The sequence below is a fragment of the Oncorhynchus tshawytscha genome, linkage group LG02 (genome assembly GCF_018296145.1).
Source record: "Oncorhynchus tshawytscha isolate Ot180627B linkage group LG02, Otsh_v2.0, whole genome shotgun sequence".
In the NCBI taxonomy this organism is placed as follows: Eukaryota; Metazoa; Chordata; class Actinopteri; order Salmoniformes; family Salmonidae; genus Oncorhynchus; species Oncorhynchus tshawytscha.
The window spans coordinates 12,137,852-12,149,950 of NC_056430.1; the positions used below are offsets into that span (position 1 = coordinate 12,137,852).

Below are 12,099 nucleotides of genomic sequence, written 5' to 3' on the forward strand. Positions count from 1 at the left end.
TTAGCCATGAATGATTGTCCTGGATGCTGATGATGCACAATTCCAATGGGACATTTATTTTTGTATTTCAACTTTATTTAACCAGGTAAACCAGTTGAGAAAAAGTTCTCATTTACAACAGCGACCTGGCCAAGATAAAGCAAAGCAGTGCGACAAAAACAACAACACAGAATTACAAATAAACAAACGTACAGTCAATAACACAATATACAAATATATGTACAGTGTGTGCAAATGTAGAACAGTAGGGAGGTAAGGCAATATATAGGACATAGAGGTGAAATAATTACAATTTAGCGTTAACACTGGAGTGATAGATGTGCAGATGATGATGTGCAAGTAGAGATACTGGGGTGCAAAAGAGCAAGAGGGTAAATAACAATATGGGGATGAGGTAGTTAGGTGTGCTGTTTACAGATTGGCTGTGTACGGGTACAGTGATCGGTAAGCTGCTCTGACAGCTGATGCTTAACGTTTGAGAGGGAGATATAAGTCTCCAGCTTCAGTGATTTTTCAATTTGTTCCAGTCAATGGCAGCAGAGAACTGGAAGGAGAGGCAGACAAAGGCTTTGAGGATGACCAGTGAAATATACCTGCTGGAGCACAAGCTGCGGGTGGGTGTTGCTATGGTGACCAGAGAGCTGAGATAAGGCAGGGCTTTACCTAGCAAAGACTTATAGATGACGTGGAGCCAGTGGGTTTGGCGACAAATATGTACGAGGGCCAGCCAACGACAGCATACAGGTTGCAGTGGTGGGTAGTATATGGAGCTGATTTTGGTGACAAAACGGATGGCACTGTGATAGACTACATCCTGTATGCTGAGTAGAGTGTTGGAGGCTATCGCCGAAGTCAAGAATCGGTAGGATAATCAGTTTTACGAAGGTATGTTTGGCAGCATGAGTGAAGGAGGCTTTGCTGCGAAATAGGAAGCCGATTCTAGATTTAATTTGCAAGCTCTCTCTCTCTCTTTCCTCATCTCTCTATTTCTAGCTCTATTTGTCCTTCCTCGTCTCTCTCTCTCTCATATATATACAAATGTACAAAACATTAAGAACACTTTCCTATTATTGACACTTTACAAGGTGTTGAAAGCTGTACATAGGGATGCAGGCCCATGTTGACTACATTGCTTCCCATAGTTGTGTCAAGTTAGCTAGATGTCCTTTGCATGGTGGACCATTCTTCATACAGACTGTTGAGCGTGAAGAACCCAGCAGCGTTGCAGTTCTTGACACAAACTGGTGCGCCTGGCACCTACTACCCTACCCAGTTCAAAGGCACTTAAATATTTTGTATTGCCCATTCACCCTCTGAATGGCACACATTCACATCCTATGTCTTAAAGGAAAGGTTCACCCATTTTAAATGTTATATTGTTTTAGTTCATCTCTGAGTGATGTTCTATCGATCCCCTGGGTCATTTCATGTTTTCAAGTGAGTTATTCACGTTCCAGCAGGCAGAAAGCCGTGATAAAGTCACTACACTCTCACTATTAGGAATATAACTTTTTTAGCTTGCGAAAATGTCTATAATACACATCAGATTTCAATACTGGTCGATGTCATAAATTGGGAGGATGTCTTCTCTCGAATGATCCATTGATCATATTTTTTTAAATATATTCCTACCTCCATAAATGTGTAATTTAACATATATCTCTGGCAACAGCACATTTTTTCCTATTTGTGTGCCTCTTTAGTCCAGGGTGCATTGCAAGGTGCCTTTGCCAGAGATATTATAGAAAGGAGATAGGAATCCAATATAGGAGGAAACGTTTATATCCCCACCCCAGCAGACTGCCGACCAATCGTGTTCACGTTGTCATGGTGAGCACGGTGAGATTGTAAAATCCTACATTGATAGTGCAGTTTGTTTAGGTGATTTTACAGCTTACTAGCTACGTTGCATGCTGATATTGCCTTTGGAGTTATTGTGTGTAGCTACGTTTACTAGCTACCTAGCTAGCCCATAGAGAGAGCATTGCATTGTGGATTTTGTAGTCTGCTTGATCTGCAACAATTTTCCACAACGATTTCCCATGTTCTTACCAACCTTATTATAACGCCAAAATGAAACATTTGTTCACAAAAAAAGTTGTCTCCCATATTAGTGTTATTTAACACTGTACATTACAGATATTAGTGGTTTTTGATATTTTTTTTCCCATGACTTGTCTTCAGGCTCAAAAAGCAGTGGTGTAAAGTAATGAAGTAAAAAATACTTTAAAGTACTTCTTAAGTAGTTTTTTGGGGTGGTATCTGTAATTTACTATTTAGATTACTTTTTACTTCACTTACATTCCTAAATAAAATAAATGTACTTTTTACTTCATACATTTTCCCTGACACCCATAAGTACTCTTTACATTTTGAATGCTTAGCAGGACAGAAAATTGGCACATCACACACTTATCAAGAGAACATCCCTGGTCATCTCTACTGCCTCTGATCTGGCGGACTCACTAAACATTACATGCTTCATTTGTAAAATATGTCTGAGTGTTGGAGTATCTGTAAATGTAAAAAACAAGAAAATTGTGCTGTCTGGTTTGCTTAATATAAGGAATTTGAAATTATTTATACTTTTACTTTTGATACTTAAGTATATTTTAGCAATTACAATTACTTTTGTTTCTTAAGTATATTTAAAACGGAATAGACTTTTACTCAAGTAGTATTTTACTGGGTGACTTTCACTTCTACTTCAAATCAAATTTTATTTGTCACATACACATGGTTAGCAGATGTTAATGCGAGTGTAGCGAAATGCTTGTGCTTCTAGTTCCGACAATGCAGTAATAACCAACAAGTAATCTAGCTAACAATTCCAAAACTACTACCTTATAGACACAAGTGTAAGGGGATAAAGAATATGTACATAAAGATATATGAATGAGTGATGGTACAGAGCGGCATAGGCAAGATACAGTAGATGGTATTGAGTGCAGTATATACATATGAGATGAGTATGTAAACAAAGTGGCATAGTTAAAGTGGCTAGTGATACATGTATTACATAAAGATGCAGTAGATGATATCGAGTACAGTATATCCATATGAGATGAGTATGTAAACAAAGTGGCATAGTTAAAGTGGCTAGTGATACATGTATTACATAAAGATGCAGTAGATGATACAGAGTACAGTATATACATATACATATGAGATGAATAATGTAGGGTATGTAAACATTATATTAGGTAGCATTGTTTAAAGTGGCTAGTGATATATTTTACATAATTTCCCATCAATTCCCATTATTAAAGTGGCTGGAGTTGAGTCAGTGTGTTGGCAGCAGCCACTCAATGTTAGTGGTGGCTATTTAACAGTCTGATGGCCTTGAGATAGAAGCTGTTTTTCAGTCTCTCGGTCCCAGCTTTGATGCACCTGTACTGACCTCGCCTTCTGGATGATAGCGGGGTGAACAGGCAGTGGCTCGGGTGGTTGTTGTCCTTGATGATCTTTATGGCCTTCCTGTGACATCGGGTGGTGTAGGTGTCCTGGAGGGCAGGTAGTTTGCCCCCGGTGATGCGTTGTGCAGACCTCACTACCCTCTGGAGAGCCTTACGGTTGTGGGCGGAGCAGTTGCCGTACCAGGCGGTGATACAGCCCGACAGGATGCTCTCGATTGTGCATCTGTAGAAGTTTGTGAGTGCTTTTGTTGACAAGCCGAATTTCTTCAGCCTCCTGAGGTTGAAGAGGCGCTGCTGCGCCTTCTTCACGATGCTGTCTGTGTGAGTGGACCAATTCAGTTTGTCTGTGATGTGTACGCCGAGGAACTTAAAACTTACTACCCTCTCCACTACTGTTCCATCAATGTGGATAGGGTGGTGTTCCCTCTGCTGTTTCCTGAAGTCCACAATCATCTCCTTAGTTTTGTTGACATTGAGTGTGAGGTTATTTTCCTGAAACCACACTCCGAGGGCCCTCACCTCCTCCCTGTAGGCCGTCTCGTCGTTGTTGGTAATCAAGCCTACCACTGTTGTGTCGTCCGCAAACTTGATGATTGAGTTGGAGGCGTGCGTGGCCACGCAGTCGTGGGTGAACAGGGAGTACAGTAGAGGGCTCAGAACGCACCCTTGTGGGGCCCCAGTGTTGAGGATCAGCGGGGTGGAAATGTTGTTGCCTACCCTCACCACCTGGGGGCGGCCCGTCAGGAAGTCCAGTACCCAGTTGCACAGGGCGAGCTTGATGACGAGCTTGGAGGGCACTATGGTGTTAAATGCCGAGCTGTAGTCGATGAACTGCATTCTCACATAGGTATTCCTCTTGTCCAGATGGGTTAGGGCAGTGTGCAGTGTGGTTGAGATTGCATCATCTGTGGACCTATTTGGGCGGTAAGCAAATTGGAGTGGGTCTAGGGTGTCAGGTAGGGTGGAGGTGATTTGGTCCTTGACTAGTCTCTCAAAGCACTTCATGATGAGTCATTTTCTATTAAGGTATCTTAAAAATACTTCCTTAACCCGTCTCCTCCCCTTCATCTACACTGATTTAAGTGGATTTAACAAGAGACATCAATAAGGGATCATAGCTTTCACACAGTCAGTCGATGTCATGGACAGATCAGGTGTTCCTAATGTTTTGTTCACTGTCTATATCTGTACATGGATATATGTTTCTCTTTTTCACTCAATCAGCCTAAACACTTACTGTTGAAGTCAGAATTTTACATACACCTTAGCCAAATACATTTAAACTCAGTTTTTCACAATTCCTGACATTTAATCCTAGTGAAAATTCCCTGTTTATTTGGCAGCTTTTTTGAACCTTTATTTAACTAGGCAAGTCAGTTAAGAACAAATTCTTATTTTCAATGATGACCTAGTGGGTTAACTTGTTCAGGGGCAGAACAGCAGATTTGTACCTTGTCAGCTCGGGGATTCGAGCTTGCAAACTTCCGGTTACTAGTCCAATGCTCTAACCACTAGGCTACCTGCTGCCCCACAGTTAGGATCACCACTTTATTTTAAGAATGTGAAATGTCAGAATTATAGTAGAGAGAATTATTTATTTCATATTTTATTTCTTGCATCACATTCCCAGTGGGTCAGAAGTTTACATACACTCAATTAGTATTTGGTAGCATTGCCTTTGTTACGCACGCCTCTATGAAGAGGGAACGCAACACCCTGCTACAACTAAACTCTCCGTGAAGCGAAAAAGGTATGGACTGTAGGTGCAAGTAAGAATGACAACAGGCAGAATGTGGTACCGTTTACAAGGACTTTATTCCTTTACACGGTAATATGGGGAAAAGGGGCTGGACAGAACCAAAGCAAAGAAAGTAAATCTCAAAGCCCCCCCCCCTCTCCTATCTTACCTGCCTACCCACTACTTACCTAATTTAGCACCACCTGGTGCCCTAACCAAAATACAAGGGGTGGTCCGCCCAGGTCTTACCTAGTGTGTCTAGACAGCGAATATGCTACGGGTATATGTATGCCCGCGGGCCTCTTGCCTAAGCACTCCCTAGGTGCCTTCCCCTTCCCCCCTGGGAACAAATGAAACAGAATATTAAACAATTTTAAACAAACTAAGAAACAAAAGGATGTCAAATAAGCTCTATCTGAGCAACAAACTCACAGAACATACCACTTTCCAACAAAATCAACCTCTATCACAATCAATCTCAGCAATCCCTGCCTCCAGCAAAATCTCTACCTCCAAAAAGAAGAGATCTCCCCCCTGAACAGAACACTGGCTTTTATATAGTGTCAGAAGGAATGGGTAATTGGAGACAGCTGCGTCTTGACGAGGGGGCGGGGTCAGCTCTCCAATTAGCCCTGGAGTCGACCAATCAGCTGCTTGAGGGATTTCAGGAAGCCATTTCCTGAAATAAACACATGTAAATACACAAACTACAACACATAATCTGGGGAACGTAACAGCCTTTAAATTGTTTAACTTGGGTCAAATGTTTCAGGTAGCCTTCCACAAGCTCCCCACAATAAGTTGTGTGAAATTGGGCCCATTCCGCCTGACAGAGCTGGTGTAACTGAGTCAGGTTTGTAGGCCTCCTTGCTCGCACACACTTTTTCAGTTCTGCCCACAAATTTTCTATGGGATTGAAGTCAGGGCTTTGTGATGGCCACCCCAAAACCTTGACTTTGTTGTCCTTAAGCCATTTTGCCACAACTTTGGAAGTATGCTTGGGGTCATTGTCCATTTGGAAGACCCATTTGCAACCAAGCTTTAACTTCCTGACTGATGTCTTGAGATGTCGCTTCAATATATCCACTTAATTTTCATTCCTCATGACGCCATCTATTTTGTGAAGTGCACCAGTCCTTCCTGCAGCAAAGCACCCCCACAACATGATGCTGCCACCCCCATGCTTCACGGTTGGGATGGTGTTCTTCGGCTTGCAAGCCTCCCCCTTTTTCCTCCAAACATAACAATGGTCATTATGGCCAAACAGTTCTGTTTTTGTTTCATCAGACCAGAGGACATTTCTCCAAAAAGTACAATCTTTGTTCCCATGTGCAGTTGCAAACCATAGTCTGGCTTTTTTATGGCGGTTTTGGAGCAGTGGCTTCTTCCTTCCTGAGCAGCCTTTCAGGTTATGTCGATATAGGACTCGTTTTACTGTGGATATAGATACTTTTGTTTCCTCCAGCATCTTCACAAGGTCCTTTGCTGTTGTTCTGGGATTGATTTGCACTTTTCACACCAAAGTACGTTCATCTCTAGGAGACAGAACGCGTCTCCTTCCTGAGCGGTATGACGGCTGCGTGGTCCCATGGTGTTTATACTTGCGTACTATTGTTTGTACAGATGAACGTGGTACCTTCAGGCGTTTGGAAATTGCTCCCAAGGATGAACATGACTTGTGGTGGTCTCCAATTGTTTTTCTGAGGTCTTGGCTGATTTGTTTAGATTTTCCCATGATGTCAAGCAAGGAGGCACTGAGTTTGAAAGTAGGTCTTGAAATACATCCACAGGTACACCTCCATTTGACTCAAATTATGTCAATTAGCCTAACAGAAGCTTCTAAAGCCATGACATAATTTCCTGGAATTTTTCAAGCTGTTTAAAGGCACCGTCAACTTAGTGTATGTAAACTTCTGACCTACTGGAATTGTGATACAGTGAATTATAAGTGAAATAATCTGTCTGTAAACAATTGTTGGAAAAATGACTTGTGTCATGCACAAAGTAGATGTTCTAACCAACTTGCCAAAACTATAGTTTGTTAACAAGAAAATTGTGGAGTGGTTGAAAAACAAGTTTTAATGACTCCAACCTAAGTGTATGCAAACTTCTGACTTCAACTGTATACACACACACACTCTTACTGAAAATCATAAATAACTGGCCAGACATATTTGAGACTGACTTTGTGTATAGGGCTCAATGATTCAACTGACAGCCTGTCAGGTTAATTCACCTATCGTGGTGGAAAGCCAACATAACTTAGGGAGATGGATGTGCATACATTACAGTACCTGTGAGTAACGTTAACTAATGCATAGAGCTGTCATGAATAAAGAAATAACTGACCACTCTGTTTTCTGTCAGTGTGATAATGAAGGGCTCCCAAGTGGCGTAGCGGTTTAAAGCACTACAGACCCTGGTTAGATTCCAGGCTGTATCACAACTGGCCGTGTTTAGGAGTCCCATAGGGTGGCGCACAATTGGCCCAGCGTTGTCTGGGTAAGGGTTTGAGTTAGGCCGTCATTGTAAATAAGAATTTGTTCTTAACTGACTTGCCTGGTTAAACAAACAAAACAAAAACAAACTGTAACTGGCAGTACGACAGGAGATAGCGTTGCCTTGGCATTTAAAGATTATGGGCTCTGCTCCCAATAGAAACTTGGGAACACTTGTCTTCGAACAAGCTGGAAAACCCAGTGTTAAACTCAATTGCCCCTGAGTGGATAGATAATTGTTATTGAATCTAATTCAAACTTGGCTGAGCGGTTTTCCTGCTCTTGAGCAGAGCAATGGCTTTCTGTCACAGACAGCGATGCATTATTTGACTTATAAGCATTCTTAATAGGAACGGGCCACTTGAGACAGCCTTTATTTATTGATGTAAAAAGGCTATGAGTGCATTAATGAGGTCGAAACAGAGAAGGTTTTACAGAAGGTTATTGACAAACTAATAGGCTTCAGCAGTGCTACAGTATACCACCGACTATTTTATTTATTTCACCTTTATTTAACAAGGCAAGTCAGTTAATTAAGAACCAATTCTTATTTTCAATGACGGCCTAGGAACAGTGGGTTAACTGCCTTGTTCAGGGGCAGAACGACAGATTTGTACCTTATCAGCTCGACTATGAAACATGATCTCTAACTTACCAGTATATTGTGAACACCCTGCTGTCTGAGTACATTCCATATCTAAGTGTAAAACTGTGAGACGTGTAAATCCACTAAGTGAGCCACGTTGAAGATAAACATCTTTCAGGCAAAGAAAAGACCTGGCTGTAACTTCCCGTTAATGTCTCACGTGGAAGTTGAGACAAGGTTCTTAAAGAATGAACAAGAGGGTCTGTGGAGACATGACTGTCTGAAGACAAAAGGATAATTTAGTAAAACTATCTCCCCCATATCCGGAGTCTCTCCCTGTATGTCTTCATTTGGGGTTCAGAGGCCTGGAGTAGTGTAGTCTCTTGTACTCCCACAGTGAATATTTCAGATGTTTTTTGTGTGAGGCGGAACATATACTGGATTTCTATTTGACGGTAATGATTCTTATCAATTTTATAGAAAATAAACAACCCTTTCTGTTGTAGTATATTATAAACAAACACAAATGATTTACGGGAAAGAGTTTTTAAAAGGATAAGAATATTTTAGAGTTCATACCATAAACAGATGCAAACTTGTCCTCATGAGTCATTGTATAATTTCGAACATTCTGTCTCGCGCACGCACACACGCACACGCGCACACGCACAAACACACACACACACACACACACACACACACACACACACACACACACACACACACACACACACACACACACACACACACACACACACACACACACACACACACACACACACACACACACACACACACAGTGCCTGACTGACCTCTCCCTCTCCATTCCACACCCCAGATCCCCTGGCCATTAGCCCTTGCAGACCTGTCTACTTGGCAGCCATGTTTTGGGGGAGGCTGGAAGCCTTGAAACCAGATTGCCCAAAGTTACCAAGGTAAGGTTGTTGTCTCCTTGGGCACATTTACACTACCATTCAAAAGTTTAATGTCGCTTAGAAATGTCCTTGTTTTTGAAAGAAAAGCATGTTTTTTTGTCCATTAAAATAACTACAAATTGATTAGTGTAGACATTCTTAATGTTGTAAATGACTATTGTAGCTGGAAATGGCTGATTTTTAATGGAATATCTACATAGGCGTACAGAGGCCCAAATCTGCCACCATCACTCCTGTGTTCCAATGGCACGTCCAATGCAAAAATATATATATCTAGCTTAAACTGACAGATTTTTATGGGATTTTTAAAATTATGCTAATTAGATTTTCGTGGGGGTGCAGATATCAACTGTAGGGGGTTAAATCAGGTTAAAGACTAATAAACTAGGTCATAGACATAGCAAGTGCAACAATATTAGCAGGCTAGTTGGTTTCGTATCAGATGCTCTATGGACGCTTTGACTCTCTTTTCTCTAGCTGACATTTTGACAGGTTTCTCTCAGAAAAGCGTCTCAAACCTCAACCTTTCTGGTACAAAGCTAATATCAACAAAAACGTATCCTGTTCTCTTCTGTTTTTAGTATTGACAAATAGCTCTAATGTTAGCTCTTGTGAATCACTCATACCAAAGTTTATAGATTGCAACTGTAATGAATAGCACTACATCATAATAGGCCCATCATCCTGTCTTTATCTCTTATGGTAATAACCCTCATTTTGATTCCAATGTAAAAAGCCTATAATAATATCCTCTAAGTAGTCTGGAGCTTCTGTGAAAGTAGATGACTCATCTCAGAGGATGTATTCCATCCTAAATAAGCCTGGGTTTAAGTGTCATCGTTGAAATTGGTAGGATTACAACAATTCAATGAATTAGGAGTTTCAATTACCGACTGGAGGACACCTGAACTGCAGAGACGGAAACACAGGGAGAGAGAGAGAGACACACACACACAGACAGAGAGAGAATGTTAGAGAGAGACACACACACACAGACAGAGAGAGAATGTTAGAGAGAGACACACACACACAGACAGAGAGAGAATGTTAGAGAGAGACACACACACACAGACAGAGAGAGAATGTTAGAGAGAGACACACACACACAGAGAGAGACACACACACACAGACAGAGAGAGAATGTTAGAGAGAGACACACACACACAGACAGAGAGAGAATGTTAGAGAGAGACACACACACACAGACAGAGAGAGAATGTTAGAGAGAGACACACACACACAGACAGAGAGAGAATGTTAGAGAGAGACACACACACACAGACAGAGAGAGAATGTTAGAGAGAGACACACACACACAGACAGAGAGAGAATGTTAGAGAGAGACACACACACACAGACAGAGAGAGAATGTTAGAGAGAGACACACACACACAGACAGAGAGAGAATGTTAGAGAGAGACACACACACACAGACAGAGAGAGAATGTTAGAGAGAGACACACACACACAGACAGAGAGAGAATGTTAGAGAAAAACACCAGTGTATTAGATGACACCACCCACACAGTGAGAGTTCTATCGATCCTATCAGTGTTCATGTGTTCATGGATTTTTGAACGTCTTCAGATTGCTTTCCCTTCCGCTCCTCCTGGTCCGTATTCCTCACACATCACTTCCTCACACATCACTTCCTCACACATCACTTCCTCACACATCACTTCCTCACACATCACTTCCTCACACATCACTTCCTCACACATCACTTGCTCACACATCACTTCACCACACATCACTTCACCACACATCACTTCCTCACACATTACTTCCTCACACATCACTTCGTCACACATCACTTCCTCACACATCACTTCCTCACACATCACTTCCTCACACATCACTTCCTCACACATCACTTCCTCACACATCACTTCCTCACACATCACTTGCTCACACATCACTTCACCACACATCACTTGCTCACACATCACTTGCTCACACATCACTTCCTCACACATCACTTGCTCACACATCACTTCACCACACATCACTTGCTCACACATCACTTGCTCACACATCACTTCCTCACACATCACTTGCTCACACATCACTTCCTCACACATCACTTCCTCACACATCACTTGCTCACACATCACTTGCTCACACATCACTTGCTCACACATCACTTGCTCACACATCACTTGCTCACACATCACTTGCTCACACATCACTTGCTCACACATCACTTCCTCACACATCACTTGCTCACACATCACTTCCTCACACATCACTTCCTCACACATCACTTGCTCACACATCACTTCCTCACACATCACTTGCTCACACATCACTTCACCACACATCACTTCCTCACACACATTACATTTACATAAATAATATATTGCATAGAACTTACAATAGAAGCTGTTTGGTTGTGTTTAACTAAGTAGGACTTAAATAATTTCTGCAATTAGAACCCCTAATTGATTATTGTGTGTGTGTGTGTGTGTGTGTGTGTGTGTGTGTGTGTGTGTTGTTGATCCAGAGCGCTAGTGAACTCATTAGGATCAAAGCATTGTTAGATCGTGATTGTCTTTATGAACCTCTGTCTCTAATGAGAGAGACCCACTAAACCCACTGTCCAGTAAACCCAGTCTGCTCCTTCCCTCCATCCCTCCCTCTCTTATCCTTCTTTCTTTTTCCCTCTGTCTTTTTCTGTCACTTTTTCTCCCACTTGGTCCCTGTCTGGGGTCGACCTTTCTCCCAACAGCTCTTCAAACATTTCTCTCTCTCTCTCTCTCACTCCCTCTCACTCTCTCACTCTTCTTGTGTGGGATGTCCTCATTAAATCCTGGCCTTCTATTTTTGATTGATTTCCATGTCCTTATAGACAAACACACACACATTCTAAAAGTGCTGCACAAATTTTCCAGTACAGCAAAGGATACAGCCTGTCCCTCAACATCAG

At 41.8% G+C, this 12,099-nt stretch overlaps 1 long non-coding RNA gene across 1 annotated transcript in view; it reads left to right on the forward strand.

Annotated features, from left to right (window-relative positions):
* Positions 1-844: 844 nt before the first annotated feature.
* Positions 845-12,099, forward strand: part of LOC112262671 — an 11,526-nt gene continuing 271 nt past the window's right edge. Inside the window, exons 1-3 of the long non-coding RNA XR_002955395.2 lie at positions 845-885; positions 9,077-9,173; positions 12,065-12,099. The exon at positions 12,065-12,099 is cut by the window's right edge and continues 271 nt beyond it. This is a non-coding gene — a long non-coding RNA (uncharacterized LOC112262671). The remainder of the gene's footprint in view (positions 886-9,076; positions 9,174-12,064) is intronic.